Raw genomic sequence first — 11,008 nt, forward strand, 5'->3', positions numbered from 1 at the left:
GCAATCAACATGAGCTAATTTACGAATACTTTTGTCTATCTGTGAACAAATGCTTGAAAGTGAACAGAGAGAGAACAGAACATTGTTTATTTTGCTTCAATGGTACTTTATGGAATGAAATTTTTTTGGGTGGGGGCAATGACTCTTGCCAATAATATATAATTTGTGTCGGCACTTTGCAATAATGTCTGTGGTGGTTGTTGCCATTATTGCTGCCACTGCTGCAGATTTCAATCCAAAGACTAGTTTGCTGCAGCTCTACACTCTAGTCAGTCCTGTGAGAGTCTCATCATCTCTGCTTAACTGCCAAAATTTACAACCACATGAACTCAATTGCTATATTCAAGTCTTGGTCTCCCTCCACAATTCACTGCCACTTTCCTCCATCACCAAACTGACAATTTATTGATTCTTGAAGATGTGTCCTATTATGTTATCACTTCTTTTAGTCAAGATTTTACACGAATTAATTTCTCTCTGATATGATTCAGAACCACTTCATTAATCATCTAGTCTACCCATCTAATTTTAAGCAATAAAGAGCATGTCGTGATTTCCCTAACATGCCAGAGCTCAAAGACTCTCTGAGCAGTGATGGCTACAAGACAGTTGTCTTTCAGTGCTTCAGAGAGCTGCTAGATGGATGTTCCTGTTTCCAAAAAGTGCTACCAAACTTGAAAAACACGTTACAGGTGTCATCAGTTCACACATATTTGTTGATAACAATGTGCTTCTGTAGTCATCTTGATTGCAAAAGTTTGTCATAAAATGGAATACGATCTGACAGAGACAAAAATTCCGGTGCTGCTTGAAGAATATGGTTCTGAAATTGAGAATGATGGTTTCAAAACCAATTAGTCTTTCTGAAACAAACATTAATCTACTCTTTTCCATGTTATAAGCAGGACCACACTAAGAAGCCAAAAAACAGATTCTCTCTTGTGAATCTTAGGAGAGCAAGATACAGTCACACATTCAAGAAGAGCGTACTAATACCAGTTTCAAAGGAGACAAATGTGAGTACGTCCAAACTATCAGTGTAAGAATTCATTGTTGCTAAATGCTGACAAATTATTTATAGAAAAATGGAGAGATTGGTAGAAGGCAACCAAGGGGAGATCCGTTTGGGTTCCGTTCAAGTACTGGAACATACGAGGCAATACTGACCCTACGACTTACCTTCGATGTTAAATTGAAGAAAGGCAAACTATGTTAGTAGTATTTGTAGATTTAAAACTTTGGACACTGTTGACTAGAATATACTCTCAAATTCTGAAGGTATAAAATACAAGAAGTGAAATGTTATATAAAACTTGTTCAGGAACCATACTGCAGTTTTAAGAGTTGAAGGACCTAAGAGGGGAAACAGTGTTTGAGAAGGGAGAGGGACAGGGTTGTAACCTTCTCCCAATTTCATCCAGTCTGCATTTTGAGCAAGCTGTGAAGGAAGCCAAGGAGAATTCAGAAAGGGAATTAAAATTCAGGAAGAGGAAAATAGATTTTTACTTTTGCCATTGACTTGGTAATTCTGCAACAGATGGCAAAGGATATGAGATATCAGCTGATCCAATTTTGTAGTATCTTGTGAAGAGGTTATTAGATTAACGAATGAGGCCAAATTAAGAGAATTAGATTAGGAAGCAAGACACTGAAAATAGTATGAGTTTTGGTGTTTGGGTAGCAGAATAATTGCTGATGTTGAAAGGATATAAAATTCAGATTGCCAATAGCAAACAATCATTTCTGGAGAAAAAAAGTTGAGCAAGAAATGGTGAACATTAACACATTCCATTCACATTAAGTGACTGCTGTGTTCTACAAAAATCTTACACTGATAGTTTGGACGTACTCACATTTGTCTCCTTTGAAACTGGTATTAGTACGCTCTTCTTGAATGTGTGACTGTATCTTGCTCTCCTAAGATTCACAAGAGAGAATTTCATTTAGGCAGCTGCCTTGTTTTGGCTTAGATGTTTCAATGCTCTGTCAAATGCTTACTGCAGTATTGCATTTCTTCGTCTATTTCCTCTTGACATAGCATTGCTAAGTTTCTTTGCTTTGTGTAGTCCATATGTACATCGAAGTGCCAAGGAAACTGGTATAGGCACCAGAGATATGTAAACAGGCAGAATACGGCACTGCAGCCAGCAACCCCCATATGTAACAAAAAAGTCTGGTGCAGTTGTTATATCGGTTACTGCCGCTATGGGACACACAGCATCTCCACGATAGCGATGAAGGGGGGATTTTCCCATACAACCATTTCACAAGTGTACCATGAATATCAAGAATCCAGTAAAACATCAAATCTCCAACGTCAAAAGATCCCACAATAATGGGACCAATGACGACTGAAGAGTATCGCTCAATGTGACAGAAGTGCAACCCTTTCAAAGTATGTAAGTATCCTGTCTGATCACCTGCATCCATTCATGTCCATTGTTCATTCCGATGAACTTGGGCAATTCCAGCAGGTCAATGTGACACACCATATGTCCACAATTGCTATATAGGCACTCTCTTGTGGATTTGAACACTTCCACTGGCCACAAAATTCCTCAGACATGAACATTATTGAGCATATCTGTGATGCCTTGCAACATGCTGTTCAGAAGAGATCTCCACCCCCTTGTTCACTAACAGATTTATGGACAGCCCTGCAGGATTCATGGCATCATTTCCCTCCAGCACTCCTTCAGACATTTAGTTGAGTCCATGCTACATCAGCACTTTTGCATGTTCGCGAGGGCTCTACACAATATTAGGCAGGTGTACCAGTTTCTCTGGCTCTTCAGTATATATTCAATTCCGATTCAAAAACATTTGTCTGCACAAGCAACTTACCTGACACCCCTGTCATCTCCCTCCTGTTATCTCATACATTTTCACTCATACTGGGTTTCACTATTAATTGCAATACATGCTGTGTACAAATCTTGCACATGAGTGGTGCTGGCACACTTCTCAGATTGGTGCCCAAGTGACCACTGAAAATGATACCCGCCATGCATAGAAATTTTACAGTAGTGGCGCCTCTGATACCCTTCTCAACATGGCGCCACAAGCAGTCGCCTGTGATGCTCGTTTCACCTTTCAGTCTTCGTTCAGTACTGGCTTATCAGCTGAGATTTTGATATTCATACAGCTTCTTCTCTTTTCTGTCAATGTTTCGGTTAATTTCATGTTTTAGACATATGTACTGTCTGCTTCATTTTCATATTTCCTCCTTTCATCAGTTGATTCAATACCCCTTGTATTATCCAAGAATTTCTACTAGATCTTTTCTCTTTACACATTTGATCTTCTAGGCTATGTTCACTATTTCATCTCTCAAAGCTGCGTTTTCAACTTCTGCTGTGTTCTATTCCCATTTCAATCAAGTGTTTGCACTTATTCTTAGTTTTACTCATAAAATATAAATGCATTCTGTGTATTGTTTTATATACCATTATCAGTCTTACCACCAATGTAGCCCAACAAACCTTACTACAAACAATGTGTCTTGGAGATACCTTAAAGGCGATGTATCACTGAAACAGCATATTTATATAATACACAAATATAAATACAAAATCCACCCAATATGGCACATTAGCTTTTAAGGCACTTAAATAATATTTGCAGACTCAATTTGTTTCTGTCAGTCAGAGCACAGGACACATGATTTCGTGTAAAATAATAATAAAGCATTACAAGCAACTGGGAATAACAGGATGGCAGAAGTTAAAAAGAGCCAAATAATTGTGACAAGCAACAACACAAATATCGTGTCAACCAAAGCGTCCAATCCCACCCGTCGGCTTTGACCCGCGACGTAAGGCTGTCGTGGTGTGTGACGTCACAACGGCACGGAATTTAGTTTGTGAGAGCGGCGTGTTTGGAGGTGCCGTTTTGATGTGGTCGGTGGTGCTCTCCGGTGGTGTGTTAAGTGATGTTTTTGGTTTAGTTTGCGAGTGTGGTGTCTTGTGTGAATTTTGATAAATTGCTTTTTTTTATGTCTTTGGTAGGTATGGATATGACTGACAGGGTCAACAGTTTTCGGTTGACGGCTATGATAGGGGACATAGCGTTGTCTCTAATAAAATATCTTCGACTATTCGGATTTTTGGATGAAGTCGTGAAGTGTTCAGTATGTCGTGAAGAAATGAGGCTTACTTAAAGTTCCGGCGTTTCGGACCATGGACGACTGTACGTGGAGACGACGTAAGGAGAACAGGTCAAGGGAAGTGTTCGATCCCAATGTGTGACTGTGAATGTTGGTATTGGTATCGGGATATGTTTTTAAGCTATACAGGTCAAGGGAAGTGTCTGATTCCAGATGATACTGTGTTTAATGGTATTTGGGGAGTTTTGTGATGTCTTTTTTTTTCGTCGTTTTGCGTAGTTTGTTTATATTTATATAACTTACCAAACGAAAGCGCTGGCATGTTGATAGACACACAAACAAACACACAAAATTCAAGCTTTAGCAACCAACGATTGCTTCATCAGGAAAGAGGGAGGGAGAGGGAAAGACGAAACGATGTGGGTTTTAAGGGAGAGGGTAAGGAGTCATTCCAATCCCGAGAGTGGAAAGACTTACATTAGGGGGGGGGGGGGGGGGGGGGGGGGGGAAAGGACAGGTATACCCTTTCACACACACATATCCATCTGCACGTATAAAGACACAAGCGGACATCTCCCTTAAAACCCACATCCTTTTGTCTTTCCCTCTTTCCTGATGAAGCAACCGTGGGTTGCGAAAGCTTGAATTTTGTGTGTGTGTGTGTGTGTGTGTGTGTGTGTTACTGTCTCTATCAACATGCCAACACTTTCGTTTGGTAAGTTACATCATCTTTGTTTTTAGATATATTTTTCCCATGTGGAATGTTTCCCAATATTATGTTCATATCATTAACTTGTTTACATTTAGTTCGTCCCGTTAGTATCATTAGCATTTTTGTGGAACGTGTGTGTGTTTGTTTTTCAATGTATTTTCGTCCTCATAATGTGTACGTAATGACTTTATATGCGCCATATTGGAATCGTGGTTTATGGTTGTTTCCGCCATATTTGTGACGTCATGGGTCAAAGCAGACGGGCAGGATCGGATGCTTCCGTATTTCCGAAGTATCATTGCTGCTCATTTCACACACAGCAATTTAGGCTGTGCTCAAAGGCTTTTGTCTACACACACCCCCAGCAAGCACAATATATTCTGGGGAGAAAGACTAAATACTTATAAGAAACAATATTATAATATTGGTCGTCACAAATATTCAACTGGGGCAATATAAGCTGTGTTCTTGGCTCTCAGTCAACCACATTCCAGGAAATCTTGACATATTCAGGGGAAAAAATTGCCAAATACATGTTAAAAGCAATATTATAAATTTCACAAGTGCACTCTAAACTACCGGTCAATCTGTCTCCACAAACATTCAAATGTGTTACTTTCATCAATCCACAACAAAACTGTTACCTTCCCAATGTATCCTACATTTTGCTAGGCTGCAGCTCATTCAGTCACCAAAACCAGATCTTTTGTGACAACTGAAGCTGTTCTCTTTGGTTCTTGCCTTGACACAATCTCAGAAAGCCTGATATATTCAGAAAAAAAACACAAATATTTGCGACAGTGGAAAATGTATGTGTCACCGCTTCACGCATAACAATTTAACCTGTGCCATTACTTCTGAACCTGATCACACGCTCAGAAATCTTGATTTTTTAAACAGCAACATACTTGGAAAAAAAAATGGCCACACATTTCTCACAACCAAGAATAGAATTGTCATTACTTCACCCACAGCAATTTAAACCGGGGTCTTAGCTCCCAGCTTAAATCACATCCCCAGAGAAAACAGTTTCTGCAATAAAAAAATTATATGAAGGTACAGCTTTACTAGTTCCCATGCTGTATGTATATTAATTTACATGCTGATCCAACAAAGAAATCAATTTGCGATTGGCTGACCAGATCATATGTCCTTTGTTAGCAGTGAATGGCTGACCCCTGTCCCTTGTGCCCACTGTTATTTGCTTCTTTCAGCCAACCTAGCAGTTGTCATCTTGATATCACCACTTAAAAGCTAACATGCCATATTTGGCAGTCATCATTATTAATATTTGTGAATTAAGAAAAATCTATAGTTCCAATGATTAACCACATTAAAGGTAACTCCAAGATACATTGTTTTTGGTTCGGTATGTTGTGCTAGAACAGCAGGATGTGCAATAACGGTGTATAAGTGTTATCACAATCTGCATTGTGTAAAAGAGAGAGAGAGAGAGAGAGAGAGAGAGAGAGAGAGAGAGAGAGAAGCAGCTTGTATATGATTGTACAATGGAGTGATATTGAAGTTGAGATTTTGCAGCAGATTGCCAGACAATTCGGTGTATGCTGAAGCAATGTAAATGGAAATTTGAAAGAAATATTCAACATATAATTATAATTTGCATCAGTAACTGGGTTCAATAAATACAGCTTGACTGCTGCTATGTGGATATGTACATAAAATGCTAATTTTATTACAGAGTATTAAAAAAAAAGTGTTTCATCAGATAATAAGGGCCCATTTAGCAGCAACACATTATTCCAGATCAAGGAATGAAGATTAAGATCTAATTTTTCTTAGACAAAAAGTCATTATAGGTAGAGCACAAGCCTAGCTCTTTCAGAAAAAAACATCCATAAATATGCCCCAAGAGATTCAAGGAAAGCACATGAAAAATTACAGTGTGACTGTCAGACAGGCATTTCATTCACTTTCCTTCTCAACAAGATATCCCAGATGAGACAGCTCTATGATAAGAGATTTAACCTTAATCCTCTTCTCTTTCCCATTACAAGAAAGAAAATGAGCCAAATAACAAAGCCCATACATGAGCAATGATTGAATCACTGATGAATATTAAATATCCTGTACAATAGTTCAGTCACTGAACTGATGTTGATGCACTTCAGGATGCATGTACAACATTCAGCCTTACTATGTGTTTTGATATTAGATAGGCTATTGTCAGGATATCTGACTACTGTAGTGTTCACTGTGGAAGATTTATAAGAAAGAGACACATATTACTCTAACAAGTGATAATGATGGTTTTATGCAAATGTAATACTTTACAAGAAGGAGTCATCAGTATCCAATATGGTACACACCACAGGATCACCATAACACCAGTATCATCAGTATACAGACAAGAAATAGAGCACTGGATGTGAGACAAAGGCAGAGAACACTCTGGAAATTCCACAAAGTACACTATGCGCCCTCTGTGCAGAATGCACCAAACATCTGAGTTCTCGTAAGCACACCACAATGAGTAGTAGTCATCTCAGACCCTGAAAATCCTCAATTTCATTAAGAATAAGCAATAACTCTTAAATTTATATCTCTGGCACAAATTATTTATAGCATGGTACTAACTGCTGAGTGGGGGAGGGGGGGGGGGGGGGGGGGGGAAAGCTACAGGATACTACCACAAACAGGGACAGAGAATTACATAAGAACATACATATAAGTAATGGTGTTAACTAATATAAAATACCCATTTTGTAAGTTTTGACTATTTTTCCACAAACTGCAGAGAAATTACGACAGTTATAACACCTTTACGTAATTATACAGCAAGTACATTGATCTTATTATCAACCACAGATCACAATGTTGGTAAAACTGTAGAAACACGAAACATGTAGTCTGCAGGCCTATACAAAGTACCAATAAACACGCTGAAACAATGCGCACAAGCATATAAGCTCCTTTAACAACCACAGTGAGAATTATGCTCTTCGTTAAACAAATGGACAGATACAAATTTTAACATTAAAAAAATTTAACAACTGCGGTTTAGTTCACAACACTAGTTGAAAATATGGGATCACAGTGAGGAAATATGGGTTTTCATCAGGGACACAAATATAACTACCCTATTCTTATATAGGCCTAATATACTTAAGTGTTCAGCTTTGATCTGTTGAGTTTTACTCAGCTATTGAGATAGGAAATCTTACTGTGAATAACCTCTGGATGAAATAAATGACCCATTAAAAAAAAAACTTTTAGCCTATATCTATAATATACAAAACAAAGACATCATTCCCCTCAATAAACCGCCAACTGCAGGCCTACCTATACACTATCGGCCTTTTGAAAAATGCACTTTCAACAAGAACCACCAAGTGACATTGTAGGGGGGGACACATAACGGAAATCAACAATTGAAACATACAAACAAAAACATTCCAGATACCATATGACATCACAACTTGAAGAATAGAATGATGACTTGGATTGTTCATTAGACGTCTGCTTCATCTCACTTAGTAGGCACTACGTAACAAACCACAGAAGAGCTCTTACTTTCCCTTTGTAGCATTTCTGTTGCAAGGAGTTAAACATTTTGATTCAGTACAAATGTTTGATTTCTAGCAAAACACCATAAGAATGGTCATTACACATACACTGGCGCAAAATTAAGTCACTTAAAGCAGATAGTTAACGTTCAAAAAATCTACTTTGTTCATATTTCAAAATCTTTCACTGCCCCACTGTCCTTTGCAAACTATGTGTCACTGCAGCACAAAGTTATAAGAAATCCCTATAAATAAACATACTGACAAATCTATTATTTTTATGAAGTGTAAAAGAGACATGATATAATGTAGCTCAAAAGAAGTATAGTAAGACTGAGTACTCAGTGTGACTAAAGACAGCATGTACATAATGGGTCAACAATTCACCCTGAACGGACTTCTTGTAATCAATGCAATAACCAACCAACAAGTGACACAAAAACAGTGTTTCCAAAACAACATAACTCAGTGAATTTATCTCTAACAATGTACAGTATCTACAGATCAACCAGGTATACAACTCCAGATATTGGTATCAAACCAAAAACCCATAAGACTATACATTCAGCGTCAGACATCGTCACTGTGGTGCACAACCGAAGATGTAGACCTGAATTGTTACTTGGTTTCTCCAAAACTTTGAGGATTATATCATTCCACCTCCCACTCTCTCACCCCTTCTAAAAGGTAGTAATGTTTATCTGATAACGTGCAATATTATATTTCAGAATTATATTCCAACTCTGGCCTAGTAATCAACGATATCTCTTGCCAGATGTTCGAATTTCACGAAGAAATGTTGTGTAAGTGAAAAGCTGCAAACAATGTACAAACACACGCATATAATCAAATCGGAATTCCCCACAGAAGGTAGCTTGCAGAATTACAAAACGCATGTACAACCATGAAATTAGCCCATTACAACAACCCGGTATGACACGTACTTACAATATACAAGGCAATGGGCAAGCCGGTAGTCGGAACACATGCACATCCACCTAACACGTAGATATATTTAACTTTTCTAACCGCTTTCATCGCTTTATACTAATACTTATCATTACAACACTTACGATAGCTCGCGGCACCAATAATTGCACTTCAAGTAATGTGTACTTCAACTCATGGAAAAATTAAGCACTTGCACACGTTTCACCACATCAGCAGTTGGCAGCGTTTATCAACTTCCCCAGAAAGAGAAACAACAATATTTCAAAGATATTCAACACAAAGTAGGTTTGTTTAGAATCGATAATATGACTTTCAGAGACCTACACATTTGGGCATTCGATTTTTAGGCATTCAGTGAAGATGAAAGCGATATGCAGCAGGTGCCATTATTAAAGAATACTTAAAACATTGGAAAACAAGTGTTGGGTATGGCACTAAAAAAAAAGTATGCATCGAATACACGAACGTGATGACGTCACTCCGTTCATTTCGGACAGCAACATTACAACCAACAATGTATGGCCTTAAAACACTGTTAAAACTTCAATCAATTTTTTATATAGCTATAAGAATACATATATTTTTCTGAGTTATATAGAATAGAAAATTATACACTAATAAAATGAAATGAAATTGTCTCACATAGCATTACAATGCAGAAACTTGAAAGATGTGGAATAATTAAAACAGAAATAGCACTACTTGGGTCGTATTTGAAAACAGATGCCAACCGGTTGTTGTTAAATTAAATAAAGCAATTGATTTTCAATAAAATTCTCATTTATTGTCTAAGTGAATGGCTTGCCCAAATGAATGTATTACCAACTTATCCCTCTGAAATTAAGAAGATTATACATTCTCTCAAAAATAAAAGCTCATCTGGATTTGATGATGTCTCCAGTACATTACTAAAAATTTGTTACCATGTAGTAAGCACAGTCTTATCTGAAACATGTAATGATTTTTTAACTCAAGGCATTTTCCAGAGAGATTGAAATATGCGGTTGTTAAACACCTGTTTAGGAAGGGTGAGAAGAGAGATGTCAACAACTACCAACCTGTATCATTGTTGGCATAATTTTCCAAAATTTTTGAGATGATGATGTATTCAAGAACAGAATTTCACCTTGGAAAACAATCATATCCTCCATAGTTTGGATTTCAGAAGAGTTGTTCTATTGATAATGGCATTTGTATGTTTACTCACCAAATTTTACGAGCATAAAATAATAAATTAGCTCAGTCTGATATTTTCTGCAAACTATCCAACACATTTTACTGTGTAAATAACAATATGCTCCTAGAAAAATTCAGGTTTTATGAAGGTAATTGTCTATCCAGCAAACTGATAATGTCATATCTAACCAAAAGAATGGTAATTCAAGCTATATAGTCCAGGGACATAATTCTGTCAGGGGAGAAATAACATATGGGGTCCCCCAAGGTTTAACCTTAGGTCCACTACTGTTCCTCATATGTAAACGACCTTCCATATAATAAACAATAAGCAATATTTTTTTTTTTTTGTTGCAGATGACACTAGTATTGTGATCAATCCAAGCATACACATAGAAACAGGAGAAACAGTGAACAAAGTTCTTATAAGTATCATTGACTGGTTTTCTATGAATGTTCTCAACCTCAGTTTTAAGAAGACACAATGTATTCAGTTCTGCACATCTAGAAGTATTATAGCAGTGATAAGTGTAACACATG

At 37.5% G+C, this 11,008-nt stretch overlaps 1 protein-coding gene across 1 annotated transcript in view; it reads right to left on the reverse strand.

The window, feature by feature from the left end:
• The window catches only part of LOC126334556 (dolichyl-diphosphooligosaccharide--protein glycosyltransferase subunit STT3A), a 90,609-nt gene extending 80,960 nt beyond the window's left edge, over positions 1-9,649 (reverse strand). Inside the window, exon 1 of the mRNA XM_049996932.1 lies at positions 9,415-9,649. The gene's annotated coding sequence lies outside the window, so the exon portion shown is untranslated. The remainder of the gene's footprint in view (positions 1-9,414) is intronic.
• Between the last annotated feature and the right edge of the window lie 1,359 nt (positions 9,650-11,008).

The sequence above is a fragment of the Schistocerca gregaria genome, chromosome 2, assembly GCF_023897955.1.
Source record: "Schistocerca gregaria isolate iqSchGreg1 chromosome 2, iqSchGreg1.2, whole genome shotgun sequence".
Classification (NCBI taxonomy): domain Eukaryota; kingdom Metazoa; phylum Arthropoda; class Insecta; order Orthoptera; family Acrididae; genus Schistocerca; species Schistocerca gregaria.